General features: G+C 38.7%; 1 long non-coding RNA gene across 1 annotated transcript in view; it reads right to left on the bottom strand.

Moving 5' to 3' along the window:
- Window positions 1-5,711: 5,711 nt before the first annotated feature.
- Window positions 5,712-23,736, bottom strand: part of LOC138849966 (uncharacterized) — a 121,991-nt gene continuing 103,966 nt past the window's right edge. The window contains exon 3 of the long non-coding RNA XR_016235884.1: window positions 5,712-6,656. This is a non-coding gene — a long non-coding RNA (uncharacterized LOC138849966). The remainder of the gene's footprint in view (window positions 6,657-23,736) is intronic.

Raw genomic sequence — 23,736 nt, 5'->3', positions numbered from 1 at the left:
CCGGAAAAAGATGCAGCGCTGAAAGAGAATTACAGACCAATATCCCTGATGAACATAGATGCAAAAATCCTCAATAAAATTCTCGCCAATAGAATGCAACAACACATCAGAAAGATCATCCACCCAGACCAAGTGGGATTTATCCCTGATATGCAGGGATGGTTTAATGTGCGCAAGACAATCAATGTGATACACCACATTAACAGACTGCGGAAGAAAAACCATATGATTATCTCAATAGATGCCGAGAAAGCATTTGATAAAATACAACACCCGTTCATGATGAAAACTCTAAGCAAACTGGGTTTGGAAGGAACATTCCTCAATACAATCAAAGCAATCTATGAAAAACCCACAGCCAACATCCTATTGAATGGGGAAAAGCTGGAAGCATTTCCACTGAGATCTGGTACCAGACAGGGATGCCCACTCTCACCACTGCTATTCAATACAGTTCTGGAAGTTCTAGCCAGAGCTATTAGGCAAGAAAAAGAAATTAAAGGGATATGAATTGGGAAGGAAGAACTCAAACTATCCCTCTTTGCAGATGATATGATTCTTTTTTAGGGGACCCAAAGAACTCGACTAAGAGACAATTGGAACTCATAGAAGAGTTTGGCAAAGTAGCAGGGTATAAAATCAATGCACAAAAATCAACAGCCTTTGTATACACAGGCAATGCCATGGCTGAGGAAGAACTTCTAAGATCAATCCCATTCACAATAGCTACAAAAACAATCAAATACCTTGGAATAAACTTAACCAAGGAAGTTAAAGATCTCTACGATGAGAATTACAAAACCTTAAAGAAAGAAATAGAAGAGGATACCAAAAAATGGAAAAATCTTCCATGCTCATGGATTGGAAGAATCAATATCATCAAAATATCCATTCTCCCAAAAGCAATTTATACATTCAATGCAATACCAATCAAGATACCGAAGACCTTCTTCTCAGATCTGGAAAAATTGGTGCTGAAATTTATACGGAGGCACAAGAGACCTCGAATAGCTAAAGCAATTTTGTATAACAAAAACAAAGCCGGAGGCATCACAATACCAGATTTCAGGACATACTACAGGGCAGTTGTAATCAAAACAGCATGGTACTGGTACAGAAACAGATGGATAGACCAATGGAACAGAATTGAAACATAGAAATCAACCCAAACATCTACAGCCAACTTATATTTGATCAAGGATCTAAAACTAATTCCTGGAGCAAGGACAGTCTATTCAATAAATGGTGCTGGGAAAACTGGATTTCCACATGCAGAAGCGTGAAGCAAGACCCCTACCTTACACCTTACACAAAAATCCACTCAACATGGATTAAAGACCTAAATCTACGACCTGACACCATCAAGTTACTAGAGAACATTGGAGAACCCTTCAAGATATTGGCACAGGCAAAGAATTTCTGGAAAAGACCCGGGAGGCACAGGCAGTCAAAGCCAAAATCAACTATTGGGATTGCATCAAATTGAGAAGTTTCTGTACTGCAAAAGAAACAGTCAGCAGAGTGAAGAGGCAACTGACAGAATGGGAAAAAATATTTGCAAACTATGCAACAGATAAAGGGTTAATAACCAGAATCCACAAAGAGATCAAGAAACTCCACAACATCAAAACAAACAACCCACTTAAGAGATGGGCCAAGGACCTCAATAGACATTTTTCAAAAGAGGAAATCCAAATGGCCAACAGGCACATGAAAAATGTTCAAGGTCACTAGCCATTAGGGAAATGCAAATCAAAACCACAATGAGGTTTCACCTCACCCCGGTTAGAATGGCTCACATACAGAAATCTACCAACAACAGATGCTGGCGAGGATGTGGGGAAAAAGGGACACTAACCCACTGTTGGTGAGAAAGCAAACTGGTTAAGCCACTATGGAAGTCAATCTGGAGATTCCTCAGAAACCTGAATATAACCCTACCATTCGACCCAGCCATCCCACTCCTTGGAATTTACCCAAAGGAATTTAAATTGGCAAACAAAAAAGCGGCCTGCACCCTAATGTTTATTGCAGCACAATTCACAATAGCCAAGACCTGGAACCAACCTAAATGCCCATCAACGGTAGACTGGATAAAGAAATTATGCGATATGTACTCTTTAAAATACTATACCGCAGTAAGAAACAACGAAATCCAGTCATTTGCAGCAAAATGGAGGAATGTGGAACACATCATGCTGAGTGAAGTAAGCCAGTCCCAAAGGGACAAATATCATATGTTCTCCCTGATCGGTGACAACTGACTGAACACCAAAAAGGAAACCTGTTGAAGTGAAATGGACACTATGAGAAACAGTGACTTGATCAGCATAGCCCTGATTGTTAATGAACAACTTAATACATTATCCCTCTTAGTAGTTTTTTTTTGTCTGTTCTACTTAATATGACTGGTTTAATTCTGTAATTAATACACAGTTATTCTTAAGTGTTTAAATTTAACTGAAATGTGATCCCTGTTAAACATAAGAGTGGGAATAAGAGAGGCAAGAGATGTACAATTTGGGACATGCTCAAGCTGACTTGCCCCAAATGGTAGAGTTAGAAACATACCAGGGGACTCCAATTTAATCCCATCAAGGTGGCATGTACCAATGCCATCTCACTAGTCCAAGTGATCAATTTCAGTTCACAATTGATCATAATGATAGGTCTAAGAATCAAAGGGAGCACATAAACAAGTCTAGTACCTGCTAATACTAACTGATAGAATAAATAAAGGGGACAGTGATCCAACATGGGAAGTGAGATACTCAGCAGACTCATAGAATGGCGGATGTCCTAAATAGCACTCTGGCCTCAGAATCAGCCCTAAAGGCATTCCGATCTGGCTGAAAAGCCCATGAGAGTATTTCAGGCATGGAAAGCCAAGACACTCTGGCAAAACAAAAACAAAAACAAAACCTAAATGAAAGATCTCTGTGAGTGAGATCCCAGTGGAAAGAACAGGTCTTCAAAGAAGGAGGTACCTTTCTCTGAAGGGAGATGATAACCTCCACTTTGACTATGACCTTGTCTAAACAGGATAAGACTCGGAGAACTCAAGGGGCTTCCATAGCCTTGGAAACTCATGACTGGTGCATAGGGAGATTACTGATACCATAAACAGGAGTGTCAATTTGTAAAGTCAACAACAGGAGTCACTGTGCACTTACTCCTCATGTAGGATCTCTGTCCTTAATGTGCTGTACATTGAGACTTAATGCTATAACGAGTACTCAAACAGTATATTTCACTTTGTGTTTCTATGGGGGTGCAAACGGTTGAAATCTTTACTTAATGTATACTAAACTGATCTTCTGTAAAAAAAAAAAAAGAAGAAATTATCAATTCCCAACTTAACTCTCACTGGGATTAAACATGACAATAGGTCTGATCTGATTTCATCATCATTTAAAAAATCATCTATTATTTTTCACTTTATGTTTCTGTGTGGGAGAAAACTGTTGAAATCTTTACTTAATGTATGTTAAACTGATCTTCTGTATATAAAGAGAATCGAAAATGAATCCTCATGTGAATGGAAGGGGAGAGGGAGTGGGAAAGGGGAGGGTTGCGGGTGGGAGGGACGTTATGGGGGGGAAGCCATTGTAATCCATAAGCTGTACTTTGGAAATTTATATTCATTAAATAAAAGTTTAAAAAATTTAAAAAAAGAATCACTCCGTCTCTTACATTGAAAATTAATTGTAGAGGGGCAAAAAAACATTGTGGGGGCATTTGGTGCAGACACTGAGACACCACTTGGATAACCATGTCCCATATCAGAGTGCATGGGTTTGAGACTGACTCTGCTTCTGATTCCAGCTTCCTGCTAGTGCACAACCTTGGAGGCAACAGGTGGTGGCTTAAGTATTTGGGTTCCTGCCACTGATATGAAAGATCCAGATAGAGTCTGGGCTTCTGACTTTGTCCTGCCCATTGCTGGGTATTACAGGCAGTTAGGAAGTAAACCAGTGCATCAGAGATTAATCTCTTTCTCTCTCTCACTCTCACTCTCTCACTGCCTCTCTCTTTAAATTAAAATGAAAATAATAATGACTTTAAATAATTTTAAAGGGGAGTAGCCAAGAATGGCAACAAGGAGATATATCTGGGGTTATTACAATAAACCAGGTAAGCATAGTCTGGACTAGGGTAGCAATGAGAGAAGCAAGGGAAAGTGGTTATATTTTTCACGTAAACCAATGAAGTTTCCTGATGGATTGAGTATAAAATCCAGAATAAAGATAACAGTCCAACAGACTCCATAATTTGGGATCTGAGCAAATGGAAATATGCAAATGTCATCAACTGAGATTAAAAAAAATGTTCATAGAAGAGGTGTAGGAGTAAGATCTGGAGATCTATTATAGACACTTTAAAACAAGAAAGTCCTGGAGCCAGCACTGTGGCATGGCCAGTAAAGCTGCCACTGCAGTGCAGGCATCCCATATGGGCACCAGTTCTACACACAGCTGCTCCATTTCTGATCCAGCTCTCTGCTATGGCCTGTGAAAGCAGTTCAAGATGGCCTAAGGCCTTGGGCCCCTGTACTCATGTGGAAGACTTATAAGAAGCTCCTGGATTCAGTTTCAGCCATTGCAGTCATCTGGGGAGTGAATCAGTGGATGGAAGATCTCTCTCTCTGCCTCTGCCTCTCTAACTCTGCCTTTCAAACAAATAAATAAATATTAAAAAAAAAAAAAAAACTAGAGGGGTCGGCGCCATGTCGCACTAGGTTAATCTTCCACCTGTGGCGCCGGTGTCCCATATGGGCAGCCAGGTTCTAGTCCCAGTTGCTCCTCTCCCAGTCCAGCTCTCTGCTATGGCCTAGGAAAGCAGTAGAAGATGGCCCAAGTCCTTGGGCTCCTGCACCTGCATGGGAGACCAAGAAGAAGCACCTGGCTCCTGGCTTCGGATCTGCGCAGCTCTGGCCATTGTGGCTGTTTGGGGAGTGAACCAGCAGATGGAATACCTTTCTCTCTGTCTTTCCCTCTCAATGGCTGTAACTCTATCTTAAAAAAAAAAAAAAAAAAAACTAGAAAGTCCTACTGACAGCCTTGCTATAATAGCATCTTCTATGGAGTCCAAGACACCTGATTTTGTTCTAGTCTAGGGTCAAGCATCCTGTTTGAAAGAATGAAGGCTACCCCCTTAGTCAGCTAACAGTAATAACAGTTAAGGGATCCTTCAGTTTTTGACTTAATGGAAGATAACAACAACAAAAATAACTTCTCATGACTAAAAGAGCACTATATGTTGAATACTATATAAATATATATATGTTGATTTAAATATAGATGTCAAAGTTAATTTCAAATTATTTACAGTAGATTTCAGTCTCTAGTTCCTTCTTACACAACTCACCTACAATTTTTATTGAGTCATGCCTTAAATAGCAAGCATACAATGTGCATTTCTCCATGTGTTTTGCAGTTTCTGAAAATCTGTTTCTTTATGTACCAAATCTTTTCCCTGCTAACATGCACTGGGATCTGTCATTGCCATATCTTGGACCCTACAATTCAGAGATTTGCTAGCTTTTGTCCTGGCATTAAGTTCAAAGTCACTTTTATAGGGCAAGTAACTGAGAAGCTTTCTCTCCATTTGGAGACTTCTGCAAAATGCTGACAGCATAAACCCTGCTAAAGCTCTATTCAGCATTTCTATAATCTTGGCACTCTGGATTCTCTTTCTCCTCTACTTTTGAATTACTATGTTATTATTTAATTTTGTTTTTTATTTTATGTCTTCTTTTACAAAGCTTTTAAGAATGATTTCAATCATGTATACAATATGAAAGGGCATCATACTTGTATAAATGTATGCCATCACACAGAATTTTCTAAATGGTACACTATCAATAGTTTTCAGGTGCACAAACATACTCATCTGTTCACTTTCAGGGAAGCCAGATGTGGCTGGGTAATGCAATATGGGGCTGGTTGTTTCAGTCTTAATTTCTTTCCCTGGGTGTTTGATATGGTTGGAACGTATCAGATCCAAAATTTACGTGCTGAAATTTAGTGGTCAATGTGATAATAGTAAGAGATGGGACTATTAAAGGCTCATTAGGTCATAAGGATTTCTCCTTCATAAACAGAATATGGCCGTGACATAAGAGAATTCAGGCAGCCTTTACTTCTTCTTCCCCTCTGCCTCCCTGTGGTGTGAGGACACAGCATACCTCCTTTCTAGCAAATAAAAGGAAAAGACACTATCTTAAAAACAGAGTATGCCTTGCCAGAAAACCAAACATGCCAGAGCCTTGAACCTGGCCTTCTCAACTTCCAGAACTATAAGAAAGTAAATTTCTGTTCTTCATGAATTTCTTAGTCTCACATATTTTCTTGAAGCGGCACAAATGGACCAAGACTGTCACACAAATATAAGCATTTTCTTTGTTTACACAACATTGTAAACCTTAATAAACTTGTTATAAGATGAATAAGTTCAGGAAATTTAATGCATAACATGTGACTTTAGTTAATAATATTGCATGTTTACTTACAGTTTACCCAGAAAGGATAAGTATTTATGGTGATAGATGTGTTAATTTGATTATAATAGTCACTGCACAATGTCCACATATATAAAACCATACCTTGGTACATCTTGAATATTTAAAATTTCCATTTCCCAAATATGCATCAAATCTGGAAAAAAGGAAAATTATACACCACAAGAGAGAAAGAAAAAAAGTTAAAAAAAGAAGGGAGAAAGCACCTTTAAAGTTGTTAAGAACAAGATTCCTAGTGGAAAAAGGAAAAAGGAACCAGAATAAAATTTTAAAATAACTGTTACGATGGAAGTATTATTCTGAGAAACTTCAGAGTAATTTATCCAGCTCTCTCTCCTTTTTGTAGTGAATAACATCTTTCACAATGCAGCTACCATGCTTATAATGATGAATTCTGAATACATATTTCTACACTGCCTATCAATATTGGATGAGGCCGGCGCTGCAGCTCACTTGGTTAATCCTCTGCCTGTGGTGCCAGCACTCTGGGTTCTAGTCCCAGTTGGGGCGCCGGATTATGTTCCTGGTTGCTCCTCTTCCAGTCCAGCTCTCTGCTATGGCCTGGGAGTGCAGTGGAGGATGGCCCAAGTGCTTGGGCCCTGCACCTACATGGGAGACCAGGAGGAAGTGCACTGGCTGTAGTGGCCATTTCGGGGGTGAACCAACAGAAAAGGAAGACCTTTCTCTTTCTCTCTCTCTCTCTCTCTCACTGTCTAACTCTGCCTGTCAAAAAAAATGGATGAAAATATAAATTGAGACATTATTCCATAAAATTAGTTTAATGATGACATAAACCTTATAACATTAATACACCACTCTTGCTAACACTGCTTGATGTAAGAAGAAAATATGGAAATATCCTGAAGGCCTCATTTCCTTTAGGTAGTATTCCATAAATATTATCATAAATCTTTGTTTTATTTCTATAACAATTTGTCATCAAAGAGTTCAAAGAACATTTCCTCAAAGAAAGTATTCAGTGCAAATGCTCTGTTACATATTTAGCAACCAACTAAGCAGAAAGTTAAGTTAGGCTAACATTTTCCTATGAAAAGTCTAATCAAAGCACATCTTAACAAAGGGCCACCTCACTTGAATGGCCAAGAGATTACTTACAAATGGTGCCAGCAATTTTCTCTGCTAACAGGGTTGGTTTCAAGCTACAAATGGATAAATAGCCAAAGCCTCAAGTCTCTAGATTTATATGAAATTTTAGCTTGGAAAATCTGGGGCAGGAATTGCCAAACATCACTCAGAACAGGAAACCAGCTGTGATAAGTGATTAACAGGATGGTTAATTTTGGAACCTACAGTATATACACCTACTTTTTGAAATAAGTTTTCTGTTCCCTGGGGTAAATAAGTGATTTGTCTTACTGTACCCAATTATTAGATAGAAACCAATTCAATACCATTTGACACCTTGCAGGGTAGATGACTTAGATATCAGAGTTCTGATATTAATCCTTCCTTTTTGGAAATAACAAAGCAAGACAAACTGAGTATGGTGATTATTTCTAGACTGTAATGATAAAACCCAACCATCAGTAATTAACTAAAATAATTAGCATTGTTGAGTGTTCACAATGTGCCAAGCTCTGTTCTAACTGCTGTATATTTGCTAACTCATTCAACCCTTACAACTCTTTGGGGTGTTGTAGAATCCCCCAAAACCTGGCTTTGCTTACCTGTTATGCAGCAAGCCAATCACTGACAGCTTGGTAGAAGATAAAAGTAGGTATTTCTTTGCAGAGCAAAGATCAAGGAGTTGCACAGCTATCATTTCATTATGACTCCTCAAGAAGTTGGGGATAGTTTCTTATAGACTGAAGTTGGGGTTGAGAGGTACATATTCAGCTCATGTCCCTCCTTTGATTGGGCAGCAATATGATGCTCTTTAGGGGAATACTGATGATGAAAATGTGGGCTATGGCCGGTCAATCAGGTGGTAGTTACTTTTTGCTCAGGACCTGGGTTTCCTAGAAAAATACTCAAGAGAAGACTTAGCATCAAAATGTTATCTATGGAGGAGATAAATGACATAATGAGTCTTGTGGTCAGAGACCCTGTGGAAATGGCTGATCACTCCCTCACTTCAGTGAGTTAATTTAGTAAAAGGTTGATCTGCAAATAAACTAAGGTAAGAAGAGAGACAGCGACTGGGAGCCTACGGTCTCATAATATCTAGTGTCTATATCAATCCAGTGTATAGGGGCTTGGTTTCAGAGGTAAATACAATAGTATCCTCATTTTATACAAAAGGAAACTCAGAGATTATTTCACTTGTTTAGATCATACAATTAGAAATCAGAGAAGAGAGGATACCAACGATGGCAGTCTGGTCCTATAGTTAACATTTATATCATAATTTTTTATACTTCTCAGTATAGAAAAATTATCTTTCTATTCCCACAACTAGAAAATACATGTCCATCTTGCCTAAACAGGATACCATTAATATTCAATTTCAAAAGCAAAGTTTAAAAAATACCATAAATTACTGTCTTTTCTGTCATCTCTGAAATCTATTCTAGTTGCTTAAAACTACAATGATTCTGTCATTTTTAAATCTTGTTCCTTTTTTTCTTTTGTAATGAAGTGCTACTTCCAAATTAGGGTCCAAACTATGTAGTATTTTTTTAATAGAACAAAAACCTACAAAGCAGGATATTCCTGCACAGTTCCATTAAATTGTCTCTCAAATACTAGGTGGTTAATGCTCAAATTTCATGCTCAAAATTTTGCAAGCCATCCTTAACAATAAATCTGGAGATGGGTGTTTGGCACAGCAATTAAAATGCCACTTGGGACATCCACATCCCGTTTCAGAGTGCCTGTTTTGAGTCCCTACTCCTGGGCTTCCAATCCAGCTTCCTGCTAATGTGCATCCTGGGAGGCAGTAGATCAGGGTGAACTTTTCTCTGCCAAGGGCCTTTTCTGTATTTATGACATCGTTTGTGGGTCATACAAAATTATTAACTTAAAAACTAGCCTGATGTATTTGGCCAAACATTTAATTAACTCACCCCAATGTGATGGCTAGAACTGCTTCTCTTTGGTGGGCATGTAATCTTAGTTGGTATTGATGATACTGCTACTCCCAACTCCTTCTCCAGGTTTTTGTCAGTCTGCAGCCCAGTCGACCCTTTGCAATGGGAAGTTTTGAAGAGGACTGCTTGTAGCAGTAAGTTGTTCCAAACACAGATGCATATTTAAATACATGTCTCCTCAAAGTGGAAAATTCATCACTGCTTATGGAAGTGACATTTATAAATCTCAAGCAGTGGGAGATTGTTGTACCCAGCTTCCAGCTCATCACTGCTTTGCAGCAGGATGATTTTCTTTTGTAGATTATCAGGTATATCAACTGGGTCCATATTGAATGATGTAGCAAAGATACTCAATTCCATTAGTTTATTTTTCACATCTTTGAATCTTTCATTACATGTCTTAATAGATTTATACATTCACCAGCATAGTCAAGCATCAGAAGGTTTTTGTCCTTCTAGAGTGCGGAAAATTCAGCATGTAATCCTTTTGAATTACACTTCACAGCCTTAATTTAGCTTCAGATGATTTCATATTTGTCAGCAGGGAGCTGAGAAGCTGGTTGGAACCCTGCATCTTCATATCTCTGAGAGGTATTTGGTAATGTCCCCCATGAACGCTAGATCACACAACCACTTGCTGTGATTAAGTTCTCTGACAAGTTTTCCCTCATTTCTATTAATTTCTTGACTTCATCCTGCAGTTAGCAGAACCTCATGAGCCTGTTCTCTTGACTCAACCACCACACTACACAGTGATAAACAAGATAAATAACTTTACTCAGAGTCAGGTCATTCAGTAACTCCTTAAACTGGTGGCTGTTAAACCTTTTGGTTTTTTACAAAATTTATGCATGACATTACTGTTGTCCCACATTGTTAAGATACAATGTATACAGACTTTCTTGGTGTATAATCCAGTGGCATATAATTAAATCATTTGAATCAATACTAAAAAGACTCAGTCCTTTCTTGACAAACACAATTAACCTTCAACCATGGCTAGAGCTCCATCTATTGTAAGGCCACTTTTCAAATGTTATCTCAAGTTTTTTCATTGATAAAACAAGTCTCTCTCACAAGTCCTCACCTCTTGCAGTGGCATACATGCTTTCAGAAACAGCAGTTCCTCTCATGTGTCAAACTGTAATAATCCCACAAATGAAAATGGCCAGCCAGGCAGTGCTTGTTATGTCTGTTGTCTCATCACAAGCCAAAGAGAAAACTTGGAAATCTCCACAATCATACAGTGTTTTTCTAAATATCTTTTTTTTAAACTTTTATTTAATGAATATAAATTTCCAAATTACAGCTTATGGATTACAATGGCTTCCCCCCCATAACGTCCCTCCAACCCACAACCCTCCCCTTATCCACTCCCTCTCCCCTTCCAATACCTTATATTGTCAATAATCCAATCTAAGATGGCTCTCCAAGACTCACCTACACTCTGAAATAATTTTATTTTCGTGCTAACAACTCTACAGCAGCCACTGTGCACTTTCACAATTTCTCCCCCTGCATGAGGCCTCAGCTTCTTTGAGATTAACTTGTTCAACAGAAAACTCATCTGAATAACAACATCTCTGTCAGGAAGCCTGGTGAAAACTCAAATGTGGCTGAAGAGTACTGACTCTATCAGGATGCATTTGTCCTCCAAATTCATTGAATTTAGCATGATTTCAGCAGTAATGACGCTCCAGATTGGCTTTTTGCATTACAGTTAATGTGAACTAGGCATGCAGGTGTGATATGGCGTAATTAGGCAGTTAAAGCTGAGGCCAGCTAGAACTACTGCATCCCTGCAAAGTGATGCTATCTCTTTAACCATTGGTATGATACATCCACCTTCCTAGGATGCACATGAGGCATCCAGGACCAGGCCACGGGCTCACACCCAACCCTGTTTGTATGTGTGATTTAGAAGTAGCACCCTCTTTCTCATAAAAAAGAGGCAGAGGGCAGGAGAGAAGTTTCATGACACTTTGGACCAGTTTTAGACCTCTCCCACTCTTGGATGGATCTCTCACACTCTGGTTTAGAGGTACCATTTTTAGGATTTTTTTTCTGTATCTCATTTACCGGCCACTCTTTGGCCCATTCATGTTGGGTATTCCTCTGTGTCCCACCCAGGCACATGAATGTGTGTTTATTCCCTCACTATTACATAAATTCTGTTCCTATTTGCACACAATACTAATCTGCACTTAGGGATTTACTTCTGCAGGAGACAAGAACTTCAATAAGAAATTAATATATTCATTGCCCACATCAGGTTTGTCATTCAGTTCAACAACAAATTAACCATCTTCCATTTCTCTTGGAAAGATCAACACTTATCATCAACTTTTCGTTAGTTTGTATCACCATGTGTAGAATGTCACACCTCTTAAGTGTTGATAACTATCCAATGTGTGTATACCCAGCAACATTAATACTTTGTTTTAATTGCTGTTCCAATTATGCATCTTGGATTTGGAACACATTCAATATTAATATCATTAGCTTGAGATTTTTTCATGTACTGTAATTTCTTTAATCTTCATTTTAGATTGTTAGTTTTTGCTACTATTGTTGATCATGGATGCACGGATAAAGGTTGGATCAGAGTTATTGTCTGTGTCGACAAACAAGTTGAAAACATCATCTTTCAATCATCAGAAGCCAGGTCATTGACATAGCAAGGAACCACCTTATTGCATCACCAAATGGGCATAGTTTCATCATAGTGTGTTAACACATGCGCAACATGTACACTCCAAGCCTGCCTGGCACTAACTGTCATTTGAGTCATTGTCATACAGATGCACTGTCCTCTGAGTCACCATCATACAGGCAGGTGAACTGCTGGCAATACGTGAGAAGTATATGTGTCTGTCTCACCATGTACTCATACGTGTCCTGTCTATCCTGTAATGGATATTCTCTATTTTCCCTCAAAAGTTACGTTTTTATGAGTCACTTAGTATAAATTTATGTGGCTATATGAAAAGCTCCTAGGTTTATTCAATTTTGAGTATCACCCGCAGTTGCCTTGTTAGGACCAGACCAAATGATTTCATGATCCTTGTATGCACTGCATGTTGCTGTTCCCCACCCATAAAGTAGATGGTAGATCAAGTGCTTGGGACCCTGCCACCCACATGATAGACCTGTGGATGGAGTTCCAGGCTCCTGGGTACAGCTTGGCCCAGCTCTGATTGCTGTGGAAATCTGGGACTGAATCAGTAGATGGCAGCTCTCTCTCAATCTCTCTTTTCACCCCCCACCCCACTTCAAGTAAAATAAATAAAATATAAATCTTATAAAAATAAATAAATTCTGCAAGAAACATTTTAGGAAACCTGTGTGATGCTTTGGAAACACCCTTCAGTGGTTTAAGTAGGATTTTGAAGGTCTTTCTTATGTGTGGGTAAAAAATGTGAAATGTCTTTGAATTAACCATCCATGCAGACAATGAAGTTCTAATGTTTTCTAAAAATTGCCTTTAAAATTAAGATTTTAAATAACAACAAGATATCAAGGTTGATAGGGAATTCTGTTCTTTTCCCTTTTGTTTCCATTCTTTGCATGCAAAATCCATTTCTCTTCATGTGACACCTGTTTCTTAATGATGACAGAAGAGTCATGTTATAGTACATGTACATTTTTATGAACATCCTTATAACAAGGTATGACTGTGCCTTCCTTTTGTTAGATCCTTTTCCTCATGTATGGTTTTCTCTTTTGACTTTTTTTCTAGCTCTGTGTATTTCTGATAAGGTGTTTTTTTTCCTGTTCTAGGAAATGGATGAGGTATGTAGGTGACTCTAATTTGCAAACATTTTGACAAATATAGGAAAATGGAAGTATCCAAGAAATGATCGCAGAAGCTTACTTGCTATCAGAAGTGAGACTGGATTCTGAAGAAAATAATTTGAAGAGCTTAAGAGTGTATTTACGTGGTAGCAATTTATTTACTAGGACAGGGAACAATAAACCAGTTCACAAATGAATGGTTTTAGTTATTTAGAGTTAGCTTAGTTTAAGCTTAATTATTTAATATTTCACATTAATTCAATGTATTACGTTACTTTAATTTCCCTTGTTTCATTTTATTAGACCTTGAGAACAAAATAGTATTTTAAAGATCCTTATCAACTCATTAAAATTGGCCTCTGCCCTCAAGTTGCTCAAAATTTAGACAGTAGGTACACTAAATAAGTAATGAATACTAATTTCCCAGTTAAATTCAGTTATGCAAAACTGGAACTTCCAGCTCAACAGTGAAAATCTTTAATCTAGCCTATTTGAGACACTTCTGGTTTAAAACTTAGTTTCTTTACTATTAAGTCCATTAACATAGGAGTCTAATTACCCACTTAAATTGGAGGGTGCAGGAATAGGCGCATGTCCAGTCTATAGCAGTCACCTGACCTTTCTGGGCCCTACTGATGTTTGATGTAGTCTTCCTGCTGTTGGCCTTTGGCTGCTGAGCCTACTTTTTCTGGAAGCTTATGAGACTTGTGGTACCAAGTGGCATCCATCAGTCAGAGTCATGCAGTTGTGTTTCACGAGTTTCACTGGGTCACTTACTAACTTTCTCTTTCTCTGATGGCCATGAGAAAAGTTAAACATTATTCCAGGGCACTGAAGTGTGGGGACTTATTTCAGGCCACCTCAACTTCATTCCCTGACTTTTTGACTTTGCTATTCCAACCTCTTGTCTATTTTAGATGTGGGGCTCCTAAAAGTAGGGCATCAGTACCTATGATACAAGTATATGGGTCCCAGAAAACTGTAATTTATATCCTGACATGATTTGAGGAAGGCATGTTCGGATTCCCACACCTTCTTCCAATACTTCCTTTTCATTTCTCCATTTCTTATGTGATATTTCTCCCCAGATTCTCTGCACGGTATAAAAATCATTTTCTTGTCAATATGCACCCTCCCTGACTTCAGTAAATGATATAAAAACCTGAAACCTCCAGGCCTTTGAAACTGAGTGGAACACTGATTCCTTTCTGGCTTGCTTCATTTTTGCAGTAAGGCATGCAGAAAGCCTCAGTGCTGGGCCATTACAACAAAGCATGCAGGCATCCCTCTGTATCTGCAAGGGATTGATTCCAGGACCCTTGGCAGATACAAAATCTGCAGATGCTAAAGTTCCTTTTTATAGAATCATATAGTATTTGCATATAATCTATATAATACTTCCAAATACCTTAAATCATCTCTATGCAATGTAAATGTCATGGTGACAAAAAAATAAGTCTGCTTATTCAGTACTTATGCAATCTTTTCTGATCATTTTGACCCACAGTTGGTTGAATCCACATATGCCGAACTTTTAAATACAGAGGACAGTACATGAGACCTGTGGTCCCACGTGCATTCAGCAGTCATGGCTGTGCAGTCTGTGTGTACATGCCAATTCTCCTTCTAAGTTACCAACTACATTTTTTTAAGATTTATTTATTTATTTGAAAGGCAGAGATACAGAGAAGCACAGGTGGAGGGAGGGATGGAGGGAGACAGAGAGAGACAGAGAGAGAGAGAGAGAGAGAGAGAGAGGTCTTCCATCCACTGGTTCACTCCCCAGATGGCCGCAACAGACAGAACTGTGCCAATCTGAATCCAGGAGCCAGGAGCTTCTTCTGGGTCTTCCATGTGAGTGCAGGGGCCCAAGGACTTGGGCCATCTTCCACTGCTTTCCCAGGCCACAGCAGAGAGCAGGATCGGAAGCAGAGCAGCTGGGACTTAAACCAGTGCCTGTATGGGATTCTGGAACTGCAGGTGGTGGCTTTACCCCACACCACACCGCTGGCACCCCAACTACATTTTTTAAAGATATTCATTTATTTAAGAGGCAGAGTTACAGACAGACAGAGGGAGAGATTGAGAGGTCTTCCATCTGCAGATTCACTCCCCAAATGACCACAACGGCTGGAGCTGGGCCAATCTGAAGCCAGGAGCCAGGAGCTTCTTCAGGTTTTCCCAAGTGGGTGCAGGTGCCTAAGCAATTAGGCCATCTTCCACTGCTTTCCCAGGCCATTAGCTGGATTGGAAGTAGAGTAGCCAGGACTCAAACTGGTGCCCATATGGGATGTTGGCACCACAGGCAGAGGCTTAACCTATTATGCCACAGTGGCGGCCCTACCAGCTACATTTGATGCTTGACTGTTCGTCTTATAGCTAACACATACTGGTCAGTCTCAAAGACAACAAGAACTATTTATAAATGCAACTTGGACGACAAAAAGGAACTGTTCTGTTGGTTTTGTATAGGCCACTTACTTACATTACAAAGAAAGCTACTACACTATCCAAGAAGAACTTGTGAAGAAGATGTTAGAGAACACCTTGGGACCAAAGCTGATCATTAACTTCCAGTCTATAAAATAGGCTGGGGAGTCTGAGACAATTTAGTAGAGAATTATAGTCTTTCTTTGAAGATAATTATTGATGGGCTGTAAGACATTTGAATAGCTTCATTAATGAATCCTCAGAAGTTTAAGGGATACAGAAGACTGATCTGACTCATGTACAAGAGAGTTAAAGGGTAAGAAACATTAGAGTGGAAGGTTAGGCTTTGGGAAATGTAGTAAATTTGCCTATGTGAGAGAAAGAGAGGTATCAAGCCTGGAGTGGAATATTCTTAAATGAATTTTTTTCCCAAAAGGGCCAGCTCAATAGGTGCTACAAGATCAGCATTGAGAGTTGGTGTGAAAGGGGTACATCACCTGTATCATGTAACTGTAGGTGAAAGATCTACAGTGGAGAAATATCTGAAAACTGAATTGAGAGTCTATTTAGCTTTAAATATCTAGCAGAGTCAGGATCAATGTCAGCTAACAATAGCACTAGGCTAGTAACACTTTTCCTGGCCCTTAGACCTTGCCTGCATTTCCTATTCTACTCTTCAGTTCTGAGGAAGTCAGAGTGCTTAGTGAGTGGAAGAGGAAAAGGAAAATGCTAGGAAACAAAATAGAAATATTGACAACTCTGCCCCTTAGTTACTTTAGGACCTGAATCTGGAGTATCTGCAGGACAGAGGGGTGTGAGTGGGAGGGAAAATATGGGGGGGGGGCGCCATTGTAATCCATTAACTGTACTTTGAAAATTTATATTTACTAAATAAAAAATAAATAAAAAAAGAACATACCAGAATTCAAAATGTCATCTAACTTGTAGTGCATCACAATTTTCTTTTCCTCTGCTATCAACCAGCTGGAACATAAGGAATTCTGAAACCAGAAGTGCCATCAACATGGAAAGACAGAGTTAGAGAAGAAGCTATCTAGTTTTGAAGTAATGAGCAGGAAAGATATAAGATCTCTTAACACTGTGAGTAGTTAAAATTTCCCCCTAAGATTGGCAATAAATCAAGGACATACATTCTCTCCATTCCTATTCAATACCACACTGGACTTCTTAGGCAAGACAAAATAAAGTCATACAAGTACACGCACACAACACACACACACACACACACACACACACACACATGAAAATGTCAATTTTACTCTATTAATTCAAAAACTAAAATGAAGAGCGAAAATAAGTTGTGAAGGAATTTCTTGTTCTCTCCTTTTACTTTCTGGTAATAGACAACAGCTTGCCAACAACCTCTAGCCAGACTGGATTATCCTACCAGACATGCATTAAATTGTCTAGCCGAGATGTGCCTCTTAATCACACAAGCACATTACTGAAGGTGTTCTCCAAGAATTACAGAAGAACTTCCAAAAATTTTGCCAGAATAAGATTTGCCAAAAAAGAAAGAAAGGGAGAAAGAAAGAAAAAAGACTCAGGGAAGCCAGACCCTGTTATTCTTGGGAAGCTTAATTGCCAAACCAAACCCTGTCAATTATAAGATAACATTTACATGGAGTTTGGATGATTTCCTTTTTTACCAAGGGAATGGGGCATTTACATTTTCCTGATTTAAATACGTCAAACTGAACATTATTTCTTTTGGGAAATACTTGCTCAATACTAATTGCAAAGTTAACATTGCCATTATAAAGATTGCAAAATGAGGCCTCTTTGTAAATACGTCATGATCATGTAAAGGGATGATTTGGTTAAGAAAAAAAACCTCAAGAAAATCTATTCTTTGGTCATACATGTGGGATGTTAAATATACATATATATATAATTTCTTTACTGGATCAAAATCTCAATAAATGTATAAATACTATATATATATGTATATATGAATTTGTTCATATAGTGAAAACATTCAATAACCCTAGGAAAAGTATGGGTTTTTGTCCTCAGAAAAATAAAATAAGTATCATGGAATGAAATAAAGAACATTTCCTGTGTTTCTCTTTTTTTCTTTTCTTTTCTTTTTTTTTTTTTTTTTTTTTTTTTTGAACAGGCAGAGTGAATAGTGAGAGAGAGAGAGAGAGAGAGAGAGAAAGGTCTTCCTTTGCCGTTGGTTCACCCTCCAATGGCCGCTGCGGCCGGCACACTGCACTGATCCGAAGGCAGGAGCCAGGTACTTATCCTGGTCTCCCATGGGGTGCAGGGCCCAAGCACTTGGGCCATCCTCCACTGCACTCCTGGGCCACAGCAGAGAGCTGGCCTGGAAGAGGGGCAACCGGGACAGAATCCGGTGCCCTGACTGGGACTAGAACCCCGTGTGCCGGCGCTGCAAGGTGGAGGATTAGCCTATTGAGCCGTGGTGCCGGCCTCAACAAGACTATTTCCTAACAGGCAGTAGAAAGCATCTACACTCCCCAAAACAGGGCTTTTAGAAATGATTTGACTTTTAAAGGAACATCAATAATAATGGAGCAGCATCAAGAGTAGTTCTTAGAGTGGAGGATCTTGTTCAGCCAGTGTTTCTTTCTCATAAATGCATTGCAATCTCATTTCAGTAACTATTTAGAGTCTAAATTTTATCTTCTAAAGCTACTGAAACAACCCAGCTCTCAAATCTCTTCCTTGCTTTTCTGATAGAGATACAAGAGAACTGAGCACGCAGGCTAGTAAGTGAATAATCACCCATGACAGAATCTTCAAATGTCCCCTGTTATTTTTATCACTTATGTGTTTTCAATGTCTGTAGACATTATAAATATGGCATTTATAAAGAGTGTGGTATGTTTCTTAGAGTAAGTGAGATAAACAAAAGCAAGAATTTGTGTACCTATGGAAAGCATAAAATCTGTTTATATTAGTAAAAAATTTAGGAATTCATTTAGAGTAGCAGGTGGATTGGAGAAAAAAACTAGAATTCAAAGTAGTGATTTCATAGTAGTTATTTCATTCCACATATAACAGACACACATGTACTGATTTGGAGATGGAAATCTGTCTTCCTCAGGGAAGAAGAGATGGGCAAGGAGACGGTTGCCATTCTACTCCTTGATAGGAGGCTCTAGGATCTACTTTGCCATTTATCTCTTCTAGGGAAGGAGGAGCAATTTGTCCCAACCCATGGCAGTCCAGCTCTCCTGTCTGTGGAAATCCTAGCAAACACCCATATATTCAGCAGTAGTTCTTTCCCCAAACATACCTCCTCCCTCTTGATCTCTGATCTAGTCATAGTTGTCTAGATAAGTATGTCAATAATCAAATAACTATCAATAACATATCTGGAAAAAATTAACAGCAACAGGCATATGATGTCCATATATTTTCCTTCTCTCCTTTGCTGACTGATGTTCTCCCTTGGACAGATTTCATGTCTCCTTACTCACAGGCAATATTTCTGTATGCCTATGCAACTCAAATAACCTCCACTTACTGCACACCAATTTATACAAAGTAATGTAGATGAATTTCTTTGATCTTGGGAACATTGCTACCATTAACCCCCTTCCATGAATAAATATGTTAAACCTCTTAGAAACTGCATAGCTGACCATGGCCTGTCTAACCATTTGAAGCTCAGTGGGGATTCTGGTCAGGGTCTGTATAATACCACATTGTCTGAGACCCGACAGACTCATAGACATGGTGACCATATGTCCTGATTTGCTCTGAAGAGTCCAGATGTATATCTGTTCTTCAAGTATCCCAACTTATTTGGCATTATTTTTCTCTGTCCTTTTCACTTTCAAAAGCATTCCAGTTTTGACAGTACACTATGGGATGGCCCTGCCTTTGGAGCTCTGACTATCACAAAGGGAAAAGATGTATATCTCAATTGCTTTCTCTCTCTCTCTCTCTACCACTTTGCTCTTGATTTATTTTCCTTTACTCCTCACACAAGACCACAGCTTCTCTAAGAGCCTTCCTTCTCAGCTGGTCCTTTGAGAGCTTTTGTCTATATTAGAATTTTACTATAAAGCTGAGACATACCCACCATGAGCCCCAATTGCAAGAGTGCTACTGCTGGATATGAAAACAAAAAAGATTGCTCATAAGGCCTTCCAAAATCATGTTCCCACTGGAGAGCTTTTATTATTTTCTGGGATTTTTGTTTGACAAGAATAGGGATGGAAAATTAGACTAACATTTACTAAATGCCCATAAGCAAGCACTATGCCAAAACTTTTAAATGAATAAATTTCTCATTTTGCCAATGAGAAAACTGAGATTCAAAAGAATTAAGTAACCTTTCCAGAGCCTAAATAATGATCATAAACTTCAATAGTTGACTCACACACCTTTTTTTCTCCAACATGCTGATTCCTACTTATATGTAAATATAATACATCCATGCATTAATATAAAAATATTGTGAATTGGCTTAAGTAGGAGCTATTCATTCCATATTTAAAGAATTTATATTTTGCAAAGACTTTAACTATATGCTTTTTTCTGTGTCACAAAGCCATATGCTGGTATCAGGTGAGCTTGTGGTAACCAGACTTACATTATTCTCCACTGATTTTTTAAAAGATTTTATTTATTTATTTATTTGACAGAGTTTCAGACAGTGAGAAAGAGACAGAGAAAGGTCTTCCTTCCATTGGTTCACTCCCCAAATGGCCACATGGCCAGAGCTGTGCTGATCCGAAGCCAGGAGTCAGGTGCTTTTTCCTGGTCTCCCATGTGGGTGCAGGGGCCCGAGCACTTATGCCATCTTCTACTGCTTTCCCAGGCCACAGCAGAGAGCTGGACTGGAAGAGGAGCAACCAGGACTAGAACCAGCACCCATATGGGATGCTGGTGCCACAGGCAAAGGATTAATCTAGTGTGCCATGGTGCCGACCCGTCTCCATTAATTTTTCTATATAGAGGTACCAGTAATGTGCCTGCCTCTGTGATCAGCTTCAATTGTTTTGGATTTGGAGTGGAGTGGAGCTCTTTATTTGACAGAATAAATTCTGTAAATTTACCTTATTTTTTTTTTAAATAAAGCTATGAAGAACTAACAAATAAGTTTCCCTGTCATATGTATCAATATCAGTAGTTACTCAGAACTCACTTTTAAATTACTAACAATCAAGTGTCATATTATTTAAAAACTAGTGATTTCTTTCAGTTATACACGTTGCCTAAAGAGTCTATGGATTGAGAAGATTTTAGCTTGTTGGAAATATTAAGATAGCCTACAAAAGGTATTGAGCTGAAGCAGAGAAGTACAAGCCAGAAAGGTAATTGCTAAGAGAATAGATTTGAGAAGATTTTAAATGTTTCCACCACAAAAAATAAGTCATGTATATGTTCGTTAGTTGAATGTAGTTTTTCCATAATACATCCATACATTAAAATATCAATATGTTATACACCACAAATACAATTTTATTTGTCAATTTAAGAAATATCAAATAATTACAAATAGAATGAACAAACAAAAACAAGTCAGAACAGTCATATTTCCATCAATTGCCCAAACCACCCAAGCTCAATGCCAGCTCACATGCAGGCTGGGCTACTTTTCTCCACAGTTTACTGTCACCAGCCTTGAAACTGATTGTGGCCTCCTGTCAAAAACAAAAGGCATTTTTGTCTTCTTATACTGTGTTTGAGAACACAAATCCCATGTGAATTTGGTGGTAGCCCTCAGCACAACCCCCTCCATTCTTCCCAAGCCTCCATATATACAAAGGTTCTGCTTCATGGTCCCTGTGGCGCTTTTGTGAATCTGGGGACACTCCAAGTAAGTGACTCAGAATGTTTCAGCAGCCAAAACCAGGGCATGGAGTGTCTTTGGCCCAGCTGCAGAAACAGACTGCCATTAGCCAGGTTCCCCTAGAATCTACTCTTTGTCTCCAGATAAATGAAAAGGAAGCATAAAGTTTTCACATCAGGGCCTCTGACAAAGGGAAATTGTGAAGTAGACAAAAATCTTCACCTACAACTCCTTCTACAGCAGAATTCCAATCCCCTGATCCTGGGCTGCAAATAAAGCTTTGGAAAGAATGTGATTCAGTGGGATGAACACTGGTGAGGACATTGCCCTACGGTCCTAGTTCTGCCCCCAATTTGTTCCCTGACCCTAGGCAAGCCACAGAAATTCTCAGTTGCTCTGTAGCTCCATTATCAAACTGGGGTGGATTCTGCTTTCTAATTAACTGGCTCTTGCTCATCGACTATTAGTGACCTTTATCCTATTCTTGATCACATGAAAGCACCAAGCACAACACATGTGTTGTGTCTGCCTTCCATGAGTTGGAGAACTCCTTGAAGATAATGTCTGCCCTCTCTACCTGCATGTCCTAGAGATCAGGTATAATATCTACTACACACAGGTATTCAGAAGAAGTACCTGCCTAGCTAATGGCTATAGATGTTTATGTTTATGTTTATATTTATATTTATATAAATAAAAATACTTATATTTATAGCTAATGGCTATAAATGAAGCCGATTTAAGAGGGCACAATGACACAGAAGATTGTCAGGAAGAGAGTTACAATACAGCATGAAGTACGCTGTACTATCTTGCAAACCTTATCCCAAGGGTACCTACACTACTACTTAAAGGTCAGCATTGACTCATCACAGAACAGTCTCATCCTTGTAATCCATACAGCTTTATTTTATTTTAAATTTCCTCAGCACACACATATATGTGTGTGTATGTGTATATATGTGTGGCATTTTTTTACAGTCTCATTCATACAGGTTTCTTCTTCCAACAGTAAAACCGAGCCCTGGAAGCTATTCTCTACATCCTGGTCCTTCTCTACTACCTGTTGATGGACTATATTAATTGATTACATTAATTTATGTGTTAACCCAAAAACTTAGTGAAGAATTAAATTCAAAGAAAAGACTCAGCAAAGCAAGAAGTGTTGAGTCAGTAATTTGAGTAGGTCACTAAATAATATTCTGTTCAAATTTGTTTACCATTGCCCAGGCTTCTGATGAGTAAACTGACAGTCAACATACCAGATTCCCCCAAATTAAACATACTTCTCTATAATTAAATATCACAGCTTCATTGTTCCGATAACAAAATTGAAATATTTTCCACCATCATAATATGCTTAGCAGATAATGTCATTGGAATAGAATGATGTTACCACATGATAATAGGCTCTCAACGCCAAAGTCAAGTTATACTGTTTATTTTCAAAGCAGATCATTACACTGACTTTTTTTTCCATTACCAAGTGATTGATGCAACTTTAAAGGTGACCAACAAACATTTCATTTAAAAATAAGATAACGATGGGGTTATATGCAGAATGATTCAAATACCAAGGGAGAAGTTGCACATAGCAGCACAGAACACACTTAAAAATTAACCTTTGCCATCTTCAGCAGAAGTTCCCTCTGCAAAGTAAGAACAGCTGTTAGAGGCTCCAAAGTGCCTCAAAATACAATAAAAGCTTGTGTTGACATAATCCATTTCTTGATAACTGTGGAATTCTGGATTAGAACACCTGCCAACAGAGGAACCTGGTGAACAGCTAGCAGACACAAGCCAACTCATCTTGACAAGCAGCCTGAAGAAAGGTGGTGCTACAAATGCCAGACCCTATGAACAGGCGCTCACCACAAACCAAAGAAAGCCTTCCCACAACCTTGGAGACCATAGCCCTTTCAGCCACTTGGGTATAAAACCCTATCAGTGAGATCATCTTCAAATACCTGAAGACTAACAATGAATACCTTTCTCTGAGACTAAAAAAATACCTACAAAAGGCCTTTCAGCTGGAACATGCGCAGTACTGATGATTACATTATCACATTTCCTCTCTCCTTCAGAAGAATTCAGAGATACCCAGGAGTACTATCTTCAAAATAAAAATGGTAGGTGATTTTACTTGAGCT

This window comes from Oryctolagus cuniculus, chromosome 6 (genome assembly GCF_051225735.1).
Source record: "Oryctolagus cuniculus isolate XC-2025 breed Fujian yellow rabbit chromosome 6, ASM5122573v1, whole genome shotgun sequence".
Lineage (NCBI taxonomy): Eukaryota > Metazoa > Chordata > Mammalia > Lagomorpha > Leporidae > Oryctolagus > Oryctolagus cuniculus.
Note: the sequence above shows the minus strand (reverse complement) of the source record. Positions and strands in the feature narration are given on the sequence as shown.